Source organism: Lissotriton helveticus, chromosome 1_1 (genome assembly GCF_964261635.1).
Source record: "Lissotriton helveticus chromosome 1_1, aLisHel1.1, whole genome shotgun sequence".
Lineage (NCBI taxonomy): Eukaryota > Metazoa > Chordata > Amphibia > Caudata > Salamandridae > Lissotriton > Lissotriton helveticus.
In genome coordinates this window covers 255903243-255916734 of record NC_136057.1, presented here as the reverse complement: position 1 = coordinate 255916734, position 13492 = coordinate 255903243, and the positions used below count along the sequence as shown (strand labels likewise).

The following is a 13492-nucleotide window of genomic DNA, read 5'->3' as shown; positions in this document are numbered from 1 at the left end:
AACGGGCGTGGTCATGACGGAACGGTTCCGTCATGAGCACAGCTCAACCGTAGCTCATGACGGAACCGTTCCGTCATGAGCGTGGAAGGGGTTAAGATACATGAGAGATTTAGAAGTATAGATATTTTCCAAACATATTAATTGGTTTTTCTTTTCAGGTCTGACAGTGGGTTCCTCACTTACGCATAAAGCAGTTTGGATAGTTGGACATTTTTTTGTTAAGTGGGCTGTGAAGCAAGCAGAAAAGAATTTTGGGAAACAGTTGGGTTTTCGTTCAGATGAAGTTTCTGTTTTTTGGTTGGGAAAAGTGGCATGAAATGGGGTCAGCTGATGCCTTTGTTGAGTGAACTGTCATCTAAGAAGCGCCCTGAAGTTATATTGAATCATCTGGGGAAAATGATCTGGTTCAGCTATCGGGTCTGGGTTTGCCATAGAAATAAAGGCTGATTTGGCATTGCTAGCAAAGTTATGGGCAAAACGAAAGTTATCATGACAGCATTGATGCCGAGAAGAGTTTGGAGGGGCGTAGAGAGATTCACTGCTGTAGAAGGAGCAAGGAGGAAAGTAAACAGGGACCTACATCGTTTTTGTTCCATTAATAGTATTTTTTGGTTGGCACACCAAAGAGGATTATCATTTTTTTCATCACAATGGGGTGCACCTTTCTTTCATAGGTAACGACATAAACATTTTGAAACTAAAATAGATGATTGCAAAAATCCTTGTATTGAAAGCTTGGTGTTAACAGAGCTGTTTTGGTGACAGCTTTCTTCTTTTTTATATATCCATTTTTTCTCTCAACCTCTCCCACCCCCCTCCACCCACCACCTTTATTTCCCCAAAATCATCCTCCCATCTCCCACACCCTCGTGCAACCCGTTTAGCCAATGCTTTGGTCAAATTCTCTTCGAAATGCTGGTTTTGACATGGCTTGTTTAGTCAATTTAATAAAGACCTGTTTTGGCGACAGTGTTTTTTTTCTATAATTAAAAAAACAATTCACACATTTTGGATTCAAGTTGAAAGGGAAGACCGGAAGAACACCAATGGCAGGGTTTTCCCTGGTGGCAGAATTAGAAGAGATCAACACAGGCAGGAAGGGTTGAGGGCATTCAGACTAACTTCGGACAGTGGGAAATAGGGGAGAGAGGAATGAGGCAAGAGGTAGGCAGGTGATGGAGATAGGGGTAGGGGAGGAGAATTAGTTAGTACAATGTTGGGGTAGTTTGTTGTGAGGAATTGTTTATGGGCGGGGGGTTGATAGAATATGAATATTTATTAGTGAGGCCTTACTGGCATATCTGTATTAAATTTAAACTGCTTACCTGTCCAATAAAGTGGCCTTTTACCGCATGTTTGGCATGTGAACGTGCTTATTGCCCGATGAGGGCTCCTGGGGGTGGCATAGATAAAATGTCCATCCCCGGGCAGCTCAGGTGGTAGCACAGTCCAGGACAGGAGGTTGTCCTGATTGGCTGGCTACTGGCGCGAGCCGCGCCAAGCGCAATTTCGAAGTGCGGAGTCAACCGGAGCCCGGGAGGAGGTAGGTGCTAATTCTTGTGGACCGCCCACCCACCCATAGAAGATTCATATTCGCTGGGTATTTTGTGCAAATCACTGATTTAGGTTTTATCGTCGCGTGGACAGGTGGCAGAATTGGAAGAGATCAAGGCAGGCAGGAAGGGTTTGGGGCCTTCAGACTAGCTTTGGACAGAGGGAACTAGGGGAGAGAGGAATGAGGCAAGAGGTATGCTGGTAGGCAGGTGACGGAGATAGGGGTTGGGGAGGAGGAGTATTTTGTACAATGTTGGGGTAGTTTGTTGTGGGGAATTGTGTATGGGCGGGTGGTGATAGAATATGAATATGTATTAGTGATGCCTTATTTGCATATCTGTATTAAATTTAAACTGCTTACCTGTCCAATAAAGTGGCATTTTACCCCATGTTTGGCATGTGGACGTGCTTATTGCCCGATATGAAATTGTGGCTCTACAAGAAACATGAGATACCACTCGCTTTTCCTGCCCCGGTTTTGAATGCTAGTCGTGCCGGGCTGTTTTCTCTTTACATGATAGGCGGAAAGGGGGGTCTCTTGGTTTCGATAAACTTAAACTTGAAAGTGGAAGTTTCAGTCCGGGACACGGAACGCTCAGTGTTTATGGCTTTGTTTATAAAGATAGCTTTAGTGCTTTCGGTTTTTATTTAATAAAGGTTTCTAACAATGATTTCTTAAATTCTGTATGCATTCATTATAAATATTTATTTGCTTTCCTTGCGACTCTGAGACCCGTAGGAACCACGGGCATGTCACAACCTAATTATTTTCTTTGTGGGGAATTTAACGGCGAGTTAGGGATTCATTTTAAGGCACAGGGCATGGATAGTTTTGTACTCCCCTGGAAGAAATCTGATAGTAGGGGGGAGGAGTTAAGCAGGAATCTAGCTGAGCATGAGTCAGTTGACTTTGTTGAATTGTTTAATATGGATGGGGTAACGTTGGCCTCTTATAGAGGGCATGGTAGGGCCTTGATCATCAATCATATATTTGTGACTAGACATTTTTCTTCATGGTTTTCACACAATGCCGTATTAGCGACTGAATGGGGTCATCACAACTCCTCGTATGCAGTATGTCATTTTCCAGTACTTAAAACTACCCTCCTGGGGCCACAATATCTATCTCAGGGTAAAACAGTGATTGACTGAGATTTGATGGAATTTGGAGGACCTGGGGGTACCCCTTGCCACGCTGTTAAAGCCCCACCTTATGATTTTCATGAATTGTTTGTCTGACGTGCGGGAGGTTGAAATGTTAGCTTATTTAGATTTCCTTATTCTGAGTCACAGCCAACTACTTCTGCAGCCAATCACACTTATAGGCAGTCAAACTTGCATTGGTTCGATTAACACTATTCTGCAGTCAATCATAAACTTAGGAAACCCCTTTCTAACACCCCAAAAGACCCTGTGTGGTGCGTGAAGCCCATAAGATTTATAAAAACACTCTGAATTCTAGAAAGAAAGAGTTGTATAGGAGGGACAGGGAGCGCTTGGAAAAAGGTGTGCCTCTCCAAGAACAAAAAGATCTTTTGGGACACTGTCAATAAGCTTAAACAAAGGGAATCTCCACCTAATCTCCTTTCGAATTGCACTGTTCCCGTCACAGTCTGGGTTACTCACTTCACGGTAATGTATCATTTGGTGGAGGATGGGTGCTTGAGGGAAGAGTTGAAGGGACAATTATCCCATTCACTGGATTTGTCCATCACTTTGCAGAAGGCTATAACAGCTATTAGGCAAAGTCCGAATAGAAAAGCCCCAGGGCTGGATGCAATCCCCGTGGATCTAATTAAGTTCAACATGGATCTTTGAGAGCCCTTGATATCAAATGTGTTTAATAATTCCTTAAGCAGTAAGATCCTTACTTCCTGGTCCCACTCCACAATAGTTCATATTTTCAACAAATGGGGATCGTATGTCTCCGAAATATTGTCACCCGATCTCCCTCATTGATAGTTCGGTTAAGGTATTTGAGGGTGTAATATTCAATTGTTTGAAGTTGTGAGCAAATTCTAATGCCACATTCAATTCCGTTTTTCATCTTTGAACCTGATTATGGGCATATACACTATAGCCAAGCCCTGTCCAATGTACCTGGCCTTTATGGAGAAATCCTACCTAAACGACCTCATATTACCTAACATATCTACTTACCTAACATACCTACCATACCTAGCTTAGCATCCCTTCCAACCTATCTACCATGCCTACAATAGCTTAACTACTATACTACATAACTATACTCCCTACCACAACTGATCTATGATTAAGGGGCTTTTATTTAACCTGCCATACCTACCAACCACATATATCTAGCCTACGTGCCTACCATCCCTAACCTACAGCACCAACCAGACCTAACTTACTATAGATATTGTTGGAACTGGCCCTTCTTGCAGGGTCATCCCCAAACTTTTTGCTTCTTCCTCCCTTATTTTTCCTGACCCGTGGCTGTTGGCAATAGGACTCTGCGCACTTTACCACTGCTGATCAGTGCTAAAGTGCATATGCTCTCTCTGGATATACATAATTGGCATATTTGTATCACCATGAAGTCCCTAGTAAAGTGCACTGGGTGTGCCAGGGCTGGTGATGACAGATGCTACTAGTAGGCCTGCAGCACTGATTGTGCCACCCACATGAGTAGCCTTAAAATGGTGTCTCAGGCCTGCCACCGCAGTGCTTGCATGCAGTCTGTGAACTGCCATGTCCTCCTGGTCAGTGTCCCCACTGATCAGGCCTAACCCTTCCCTTTTTGTGCACATCAGTCACCCCTATGGAAGGCCCAAGGTACCCCCCTGGGCAGGGTGCAGTGTATGTGAAAGGTAGAGCATGTACTGGTGCAGGTAACATGCTCTGGTAGTGAATGGCAGCCATTTTCGTTTTTCACTATTGTAAGGCGATCTTGCTCCATAATTTAACATGGGGGATGCTGGCTACAGTGGCTACCAGCATTTCTTCTCATAGGAACAAGATAGGACATAAGAGTCTAGTATCCCTGAACTCAGAATTTAATAACACATCTATTAGGAAAGGTTGTTTTTAAATCCTGTGTTTGAGAACAGCACTTTTAGAACGTTGCTGTTCTCTTGTCTGACCCTTCTGTGTGCCTTAGCCTGTTTGTGTATTGACTGTCTGGTTTGTTTGAGAGTGACAGGGTCTGGGGATTCCCCAGGAGGCTGGCTGAGTCAGCCCTAGGCTGAATGACAGCAGTTGCAACTTGAGTGGTGGGAGGAGTTAGCACCTGGGCCTGAATAGGGCTGTGTCTGCCTTCCACAATGCTGGCTCCACCTCCTGCTGGGCGGCTGACGACCCTGCCCCTTACTCTGAAAGGAAAGGAGAAGCCAGGCAAACAAAGTGCTCCAGCAACACCCAGAACTGGTTCAGACCGGGCTCAGGGCCCACTTGCACAAAGAGAACAAAGACTTTTAGGGGTATAAGTACAGGACCCCTAACAACAGAAAATTAGATCATCCTGGAATCAAGAAGGAACCTCTGCCAAGGAGAAAGCTGAAACTGAAGAAGGAAGACTGTCCTGCTGTTGCTCTGCTGGACTGACCTGTTGCTTTGCTGCCAAGGAGAGGGGAATGACTTTGTTTTGTGCTCTGTCCCCTTGCTTGAAGGAATCTCCAAGGGCCTGAGAAGAGCTGGCTCCCTGTTCTGAAGTCCCAGGAACAAAAGGACTTCACACCCAGCTTCCCTGAACTCTGCTGAGAGAGTTCTGTCTGTCCTAGAGTGCTTGATCCAGTTGTGGGGCCTCTGGAAGTTGTACCTGTGCTGGGAAGCTTGAAACTAAGCTTGAGAGACTTTTGCAATTGAAAAGTGTCGCATCGCTCGCTTGCGGAGCGCATCCCCGACAGTGCGAGGAAATTCCCGGCGCTACGAAGGCCGAGATCGTCGCAGCGCCTATTGCCGCTGCCAGAGCCGTCGCATCCTTCATTTGCGGGACGCACCAGACCGGTGCTGGAAAGTCTAACCTCGCTGCGAGTGTCGTCACAGAGCCTGTCGTCGCTGGGTGAGATCGCCGCACCGCTTGCTTGCGGACCGCATCACGTCGCTGCGAGTGCCGTCGCAGAAACCGTTGCGTCGAGGAGCTGCGAGAGAGAAGATCACCGCTGGTCCGCGCATCATCGCCCCGGAGATCGTCGCAACTCCAAAGATCGTCGCATCGTGCCTTTTGCGAGAACAAACTTCCTACGGAACCTCCGCACCGGAATCCATACAAGTGGCCTTCCTCCCCATACAGACCGGATTCGTCGCAAAACTCCCGCTGCTGCAGCGGGGCTGTCGCAAATGCCTCTCCAGGGTCTCAGGAGCAACGCATCGCTTGTGTTCTACCGCACCAGCTTCTGCTTTTGGAACTTTGTCGCAACTAAAAGGTACTGTGAGTAAACGTGATGCAACTGTGAACTTTTCACGCATCTGTGGTTTATTGTATCGCAACCTGAAGAACTTTATCGCAACCTTAAGAACTCTTTTGAAACCATAGTCTTGAACTGTGTATGTTGGATTTTTGTCGTTTTGGTCTTGTGTAGTTTAGACTAAATACCTTTATTTTTCTAAACTGTTGTGGAGTCAGTTTGTGGTGTTTTCACTGTGTTACTGGGAGTGTTGGTACAAATACTTTACACATTGCCTCTGGTTAGCCTAGACTGCTCGTGCCAAGCTACATAGAGGGTGAGCAGGGGTTATCTCAGAGGGTTTCCTCCTTACCCTGACTAGAAGCAAGGGTCCCTATTTGGACAGTGGTACCTACCTCTGCCAACTAGAGACCCCCAGTTCTAACAGATATCATAGATAACCTACCTTACCTAATACTTTTCTGCCCAACATGTCACAAGTTGGAAAGAACAGGCATGTTTTATATGAGCAAAGGGTTCATGGAGTGCTGTTGTTTGATATTTTATTTTACACAAATGCAGACGCTTTGTTATAAGTTGTAAACCTGGGCGTAGTTTGCGTAGCAGCACTACACGTAGCTTCACATAGTACATGTAGTCTCCATAGCTGAAGATACTGTGAACTTGTCTGCACTATGAAAGAATAGCAAAATAATTGCACATAGCATCCTGCACAATTCCAGTTATGATAAAATAAATATCTCTATCTTTATATGCTAAAGTGCATATAATACTTTCACAAAAGTGAAACTGAAAAATTAGCAAGCTGTGAGAGAGGTGATGATTCTGGGATCCTCCCTAACCTAGGGGGAGTACCAAACAGATGCCTTCAAAACCAAAAAGAATGTCTTATTGATCAATTTGGTGGTGGTCCCATCCTCTTGGAACCACACCAAGCACAGTTATTGGCAAAAAAACATTCCCAACCAAAGGCCCTGCAAAGCATTATGGGATGAGATTAGCAGTGGGCAGTGAATATTATATAGTATCCAATATCAAAATAATTCTACAAAGAGCTGCAGTTCAACTGGTGGTTACTAGATGTCCCTCACTAGTCAAATGCAAATGCTTGATGAAAGGGTTTGAATGGTTTTGCATTTGATTCATGAGGGACATCTAGTAACGACTAGTGGAACTGCAGCTTGATGTAAGAATAATTTCAATGCTTTGCATTTGACTCATGAGGGACATCTAGTAACGACTAGGTGAACTTCAGCTCTTTGTAGAATTATTTTGATATTGGATACTATAATGTTCACTGCCCACTGCTAATCTCGTCCCATAATGCTTTGCAGGGCCTTAGGTTGGGATTGTTTTTTTTTGCCAATAACTGTGCTTGGGGTGGTCCTAAGAGGATGGGACCACCACTGAAGTTCAACAGAATGTGATTTTTGTTCATGCTCTTTGTGTTCAAGGCATCTGCTTGGTCCTCCCCCTAGGTTAGGGGGACCCTAAAATCATCAGGTCTGTCATTGCCTAATGTTATCATAGTTAAAGCTCACTTTTGTGAATTGGTTATATGCTTTCAAGCATGTAAAATTGCCTGTTTAAAGCATGTGAGGCTGTTGTTGATTTAGCTTCTATGCTATGTGCAGAATACACTTTTGCACTAGACAATGAAACTTACAACTAAACATGGAACATAAAGTGATCTGCTGGACTCTGATTGATGGTTTTTTCTGCTCAGAACACAATGGATATCTGTCTCATCAAGTCAAATTTCTAGATCTTTTTCCACAGCTCCCTTCTCATGTTTGCACAGGAGAGAGTCCGGTTCCTCGAGGTAAATAGAGCACTATTAGTTTTGACCCTTATGTGCAGGAGTCATATTTTCTTTGCATTCTGATATGTCGTTCTTTTATGCTCCGGGCTCCTCAGCTTTGGAACTCTTTGCCCTTCGCGTTACGAAGCAATTCCAACATGCTATCCTTTAGAAAGGGCTTAAAAACCTGGCTGTTTGCCTCTTAGATTTTAAATTCCCTTTTGTCCCCTTCTTTATTTTCTGTGTGTTATGTTTGCTTTTCAGGATGTTAATAAAGCTCCGGGACACTCTTTGAGTAGCCGTGCGCTATAAAAGCCACAAAATAACATAACATAACATAACATAACATAACATAGTGTTCCACCAGGCATGGGTAAGATTAAATTGGTGATGGTCATGCTTTTGCTCGCCCTCTCCTGCTCACTCATGCATACAGCATATTTTGTATGTGCTATGCGTTCTGATATCCTTCTTAGTCTCTTTGACCTTAACTAACCTGCCTTAATTACCAACCACATATATCAAGCATACCTTACCTCCCATCGCCTAGGTCCCAAGGTTTCTGCTAAACCTAGAGGAGTCATCATGCTATTCCTTCAGTATACGGATCTTCTGCAGGGTCTTTCAGCTGCTAAACTCAAAAAACGAATTCTGTGGGAAGGTCACCGTCTTTATTTGTCTCAAGATGTCTCCAAGGCCACTGCAGACAGAAGGAAGAGGTTCTCGGACCTGCGCCCACAACTCAGAGCCCTCAATGCTCGATATGGTCTTCTGCATCCCTGTCTATTCAAGTTACGTACAAAGACAAAACCACTACCTATGAGGATCCTGCCGTCCTTCAAGCTTTCCTTCGCCAACACACTCCTGATGTTATGGATGTCTCCGGACCTGGCTGATTGTTCATAAAGATCTTGTGACTTTGTTGATGTTGTTCTTTATCTGTAGTTCTTTTTACTATTGTCTTTTTTCCCTTCTATGCATTACCTCTGTATTATTGCCCGTTGCTGTTTTCCGTTCTTTACTCAGCCCATATGTTACCCTCTTTCTCTCTTATTTTTACAGATGCTTCCCTTTCTTATTCCCTCCCGATGTATACCTTGTTTCTGTACACTGCCCTTTGGAATTGTGATGTTTGAGGTCTGGCGTCCGCTCTTGGTGTCATCGCCGTCATCTTCTGGCGCCTCCACCCCCGTTCTTGTCTGCGTTTTCAGTTTTTGTAAGTATGTCTCTCAGTCGTCCTTTTTGGACTTGTACTGTCTTCTTGTTTTCTATTATCTCTTTCTTCACCCTTCCTCCTCCAGTCCTCTTTTTTCTCTTCTCACTCTTTAACAGTTTCTCTACTTTTTCCTTGCACATTTACTTCTTCTTCTCCTTTCCTCTTTTTACTCACTCTTTATCACTATGTTTCCATTTTTATCAATTTTTTCATTCTATTGCTAATGCATTAATTCTCATTTTATCTCAATTGTATTTCTTATGCATTGCTAAGCATGTTGCACTCAGCTGTTTTTCTAAATTGTTTCGTTCCATGTAACGACATGGAATGTTAAGGGATTAAATAATCCCATTAAAAGGTTCTCTCACATTTAGCAAGACTTAAAACTGATGTTGCCTTCCTTCAAGAGACTCATCTTGCTGAACCAAGGCTTTGAAACTTAAACGTTGTTGGGTGGGTCATGTTCTTTGTTCTCCTACGACGTCTAGGAAGAATGGTGTTGTACTTTTGTTACATAAAAAGCTAAATGTTTCCTCAATTACTCATGAATGTGATGTTGATGGTCGTTGGCTCATTGTTAATTTACTCATTGATAACATTCCACTCACCCTCTTTAATGTATATGCTCCTACTGGAATCAATAGATCCTTTTAGCCTGCTATCTCTTCCAAGTTGTCTTCCCTTTCTGGAGATTACATACTTCTTGGTGGAGACTGTAATCAGATTGTTGATCCCTTCCTTGACCGACACTCGAAAGTCACCTTTGTTCCTTCTAGAATGCACACGCAGTTTGTGAACTCCTTTCAAACCAACGCCTTAGTAGATATTTGGAGACTGTGCAATCCTGATGTTAGAGAATATAGTTTTTTCTCCCCTCCCCATTAATCCCAATCCCGCATTGACCATATCTTTCTCAGTAAATCCTTGTCCCAACATGCTATTCGTTCTGAAATTGGCTCCATCTTACTTTCCGACCATGCCCCAATTTTTGTAGATCTTGACCTACTCCCATTTTCTCCCCACTCTGGCAGATGGCGATTTAATAATGCTTTACTTTTGGAGCCCACCTTTTGTACCAAATTTACTGCCTTTGCCAAGGATTTTTTTCTTTTAAATCACACCCCTGACTCCCCCTTCGTTATGGTTTGGGATTCATTCAAAGCAGCATCTAGGGGTTTTATTATTAACTTTGTGTCTCTGCGGAAAAAAACTTCGAGAGGCCAAGTCAGAGAAGATTTTAGCTGACATTAAAGCTTTAGAACATGCTTATTATGCTTCTAAATCTGATTCCTCCCTTAAGGCTCTTATTGAAGCAAAAAACTCTTTTAATAAATTCACAACAGACGCTGCTTCTAATATTCTGCTAAAATGTAATTCTAGATACTATGGGGCTAAGAATAAAATGGGGAAACTTCTGGCCAATTACTTAAAGATTCGCAAGGAACGCACAAAGATTCAATCTATCAAAACTTCTTCCGGTGAATCCACATTTAAGGATAAAGATATCCTCACTGAATTTGCCAAATTTTACGATACTCTTTATACTCCAGAACAGGTTCCAACGTCTGATGATCTCCTCTCTTACTTTTAATCTCTTCCATCTCCTTCGGTTTCACATGTTGACTTTCACACTTTGGAACAGGACATTTCGCTTTCTGAAATTTCCCATGCTGTATCTAAACTTCATCATGGTAAATCTCCAGGCCCTGATGGGTTTACTATTGAATTTTACAGCCACTTTGCCTCTCTCCTTCTTCCTAAACTCTTACTCTTATTTCAATCTTTCTCTGATGCCGGTTCCTCTAGCGGTTCCTTTCAACAAGCCTTAATTTGCTTGATTCCAAAGGAGGATAAGGATCACTCTTTGTGCAAAAATTATAGGCCAATATCTTTTTGTAATACTGATTACAAAATTCTAGTGAAGATATTAGCACTACGCATGGATCCCCTTTTACCGGATATAATTGGTCCAGAACAATCTGGTTTTGTCAAGGGGCGTCTCTCCTCTGATAATTCCCGGGTTTTTCTTAACATTCTTAGCAAATCTTCTTCCCTCACTCTTCCTTTCGCAGCTATGTCTCTAGATGCGGAGAAGGCTTTTGACAGGATTGGGTGGGACTTCATGTTTCAGGCTTTACGTTGGATTGGTATTCCTCCTAAATTCATTTCTATTGTCTCTTTACTTTACTCTGATCCTCAAGCTTCTATTTTTCTTAATGGGATGTCCTCGGAATTTTTTTCTTTACATAGAGGGGTTCGACAAGGTTGCCCCTTATCTCCCTTACTTTTTGTTTTAGCCTTAGAACCCTTCCTTACTAAAATTCGCTTAGATGACACTATCTCTGGTTTTCATTTTGGTTCCCAGCAAGTCAAACTCTCGGTTTATGTCGATGACATTCTTTTTTATTGTTCCGACCCTGCTACCTCTATTCCTTCTTTTCTTCAGCAGGTCTCTTCCTTCTCTGCAGTTTCCGGATATCGCTTGAACGCTAACAAGTGTGAAATTTTACCTCTGAATCCCCTTTGTCAGAAACATCTCTTTTCTTGTACAGGTTTCTCATGGCAACCATCCAAAATCAAATACCTGGGGGTCTGGTTTGCTCCTTTATTATCTGACACTTTCAAAGTAAACTTTGATTATATTTACAAGAAAATGGACACGGCTATCACTCGTTGGCATCCGCTCTTTTTGTCCTGGTGGGGTCGACTCAACTCTATAAAGATGATGCTATCCCCCTTGCTTCTCTATACTATTTCCATGCTTCCTTTACACATCCCTCTTTCTTTCTTTAAGAAGATTGACTCTTTATTACTGAAATTCCTATGGAACGGTAAACGTCCTCGAATAGCTCTTGCCTCTTTGCGTAAGGACAAAGCTCAATCTGGAGTCCGTTTTCCTGATTTCAAACAGTATCATCGTGCTTTTTCCCTGAAGCAATCGACTCGCTGGTTTTCATCTAATCTGCTTCACTATTCCCCTGTCTGGCTCAGTATGGAATCCTCTTTCATTTCTCCTTTTACCTTCCGTGAATTCTTGTCCTTTACGTCTTCTTTAACTCGTCTTGGCTCGCCTATTCTTTCACATTCTCGTAATCTCCTTTCTCCCTACTTAACTTCATCCTATCCATCCCTCCTCTCCATTCACGAACAACCGATTTGGGATAACTCTCTTCTCAAAATCCGTAATCGTACCATTTATTGGAAAACTTGGCACTCTCGAGGAATATGTTGGATTTCTCAATTACTTTCTCAGGATACGCCTCTCTCCTTCCAGGATCTTCAATCTCTTTTCTCTTTGCCTGCTTCTACCCGATCGCAATACACTACTCTTTATCCAGTCTTGCTGTCCTATCTTCAATCTCTTTCACCCTCCAACGATGTTCCTTTAGATCGCAGATCCACTTCCCTTTTACTGGAGACTTCTCCTTCTGCATCCGCTCTATATAATTCTTTCCGTTTTACTACTGATAGATTGAAATCTCGCATTGAACTTGCATGGGAGTTGGATTTTTCTCAGAATTGGCCTGTACTTTTTTGGGATAAAATTTGGACTAAAATTCATAAGACCTCTAGAGCTGCTAACACTACCCAAAATTTATTTTTTATTTATCACAGAACTTTATTTACTCCACTCGCCTTATCCCGTTTTTCACCAGACACTTCCTCTACCTGTTGGTCTTGTCCCTGTCCTTCTGCTGATCTTAAACATATGTTGTTTGAATGTCCTCCTACTTCCCAGTTCTGGCAGTTGGTTTGGAGGCAAATACAAAAGATTTTCCAGTTTCAGGTTCCCTTTTCATCCTCACTAATTTTTCTTGGCTCCCTTTCATCGGACCTCCCTCATTCCCCCAATCACTACCCATTACTTGACCTTTTCATTGCTGTAGCCTTTCATATTGTCACTTCTAACTGGAAACAGGCTGCAAATATTTCATATCAGTCTTGGTGGAATGCAGTCTGTTTTAACCATCATTTAGACACCAATTATGTATCCCCCATCTCCCTAGCTATCAAACGTGATCTGATTTGGCTTCCTTTGGTAACATACCTCTCCTCCTCTGCTCCTGTTCATCCCTCTCCTAATCCTGAAACAGTTGAAGTTCGCAAGCCCCCGTGATTTTCCTATTACCTGTTATTTCTCTTTATTTGATTACTATAATTATTGCATCTCTCTATACTGTGTTTTATTTATTGTATTTGTATTCTTATGATGTGTTCATAACTCTTCATGCTTGTAATGCTTACTTTTTATGAAATTATTATTATATTATTTATTTCTTCCATGCGCTTATTGTAACTCTTCTCCTTCGCCCCCTTCCCTTTTTCCCCTCCTTCTATTTCTCAATAAATCAAACTTAAAAAAAAAGCATACCTTACCTACCATACCTAAGCTACAGTACCTACCAGACCTAACTTACTATATATATTATACCTAACCTACCTTACCTAATCCGCCTTCCACCTCTGCAGTGTATATAGCTTATGTCTTTGCCAAGATGGCAGTTTTGTGAAAAAGGAGCAAGTCTCTTTGAGGCACACAACATATACCAGATG

The 13492-nt window shown here is 42.7% G+C and overlaps 1 protein-coding gene across 1 annotated transcript in view; it reads right to left on the bottom strand.

Annotated features, from left to right (window-relative positions):
• Window positions 1–13492, bottom strand: part of LOC144791027 (proto-oncogene Mas-like) — a 170126-nt gene that overhangs the window by 127935 nt on the left and 28699 nt on the right. The window lies entirely within an intron of this gene.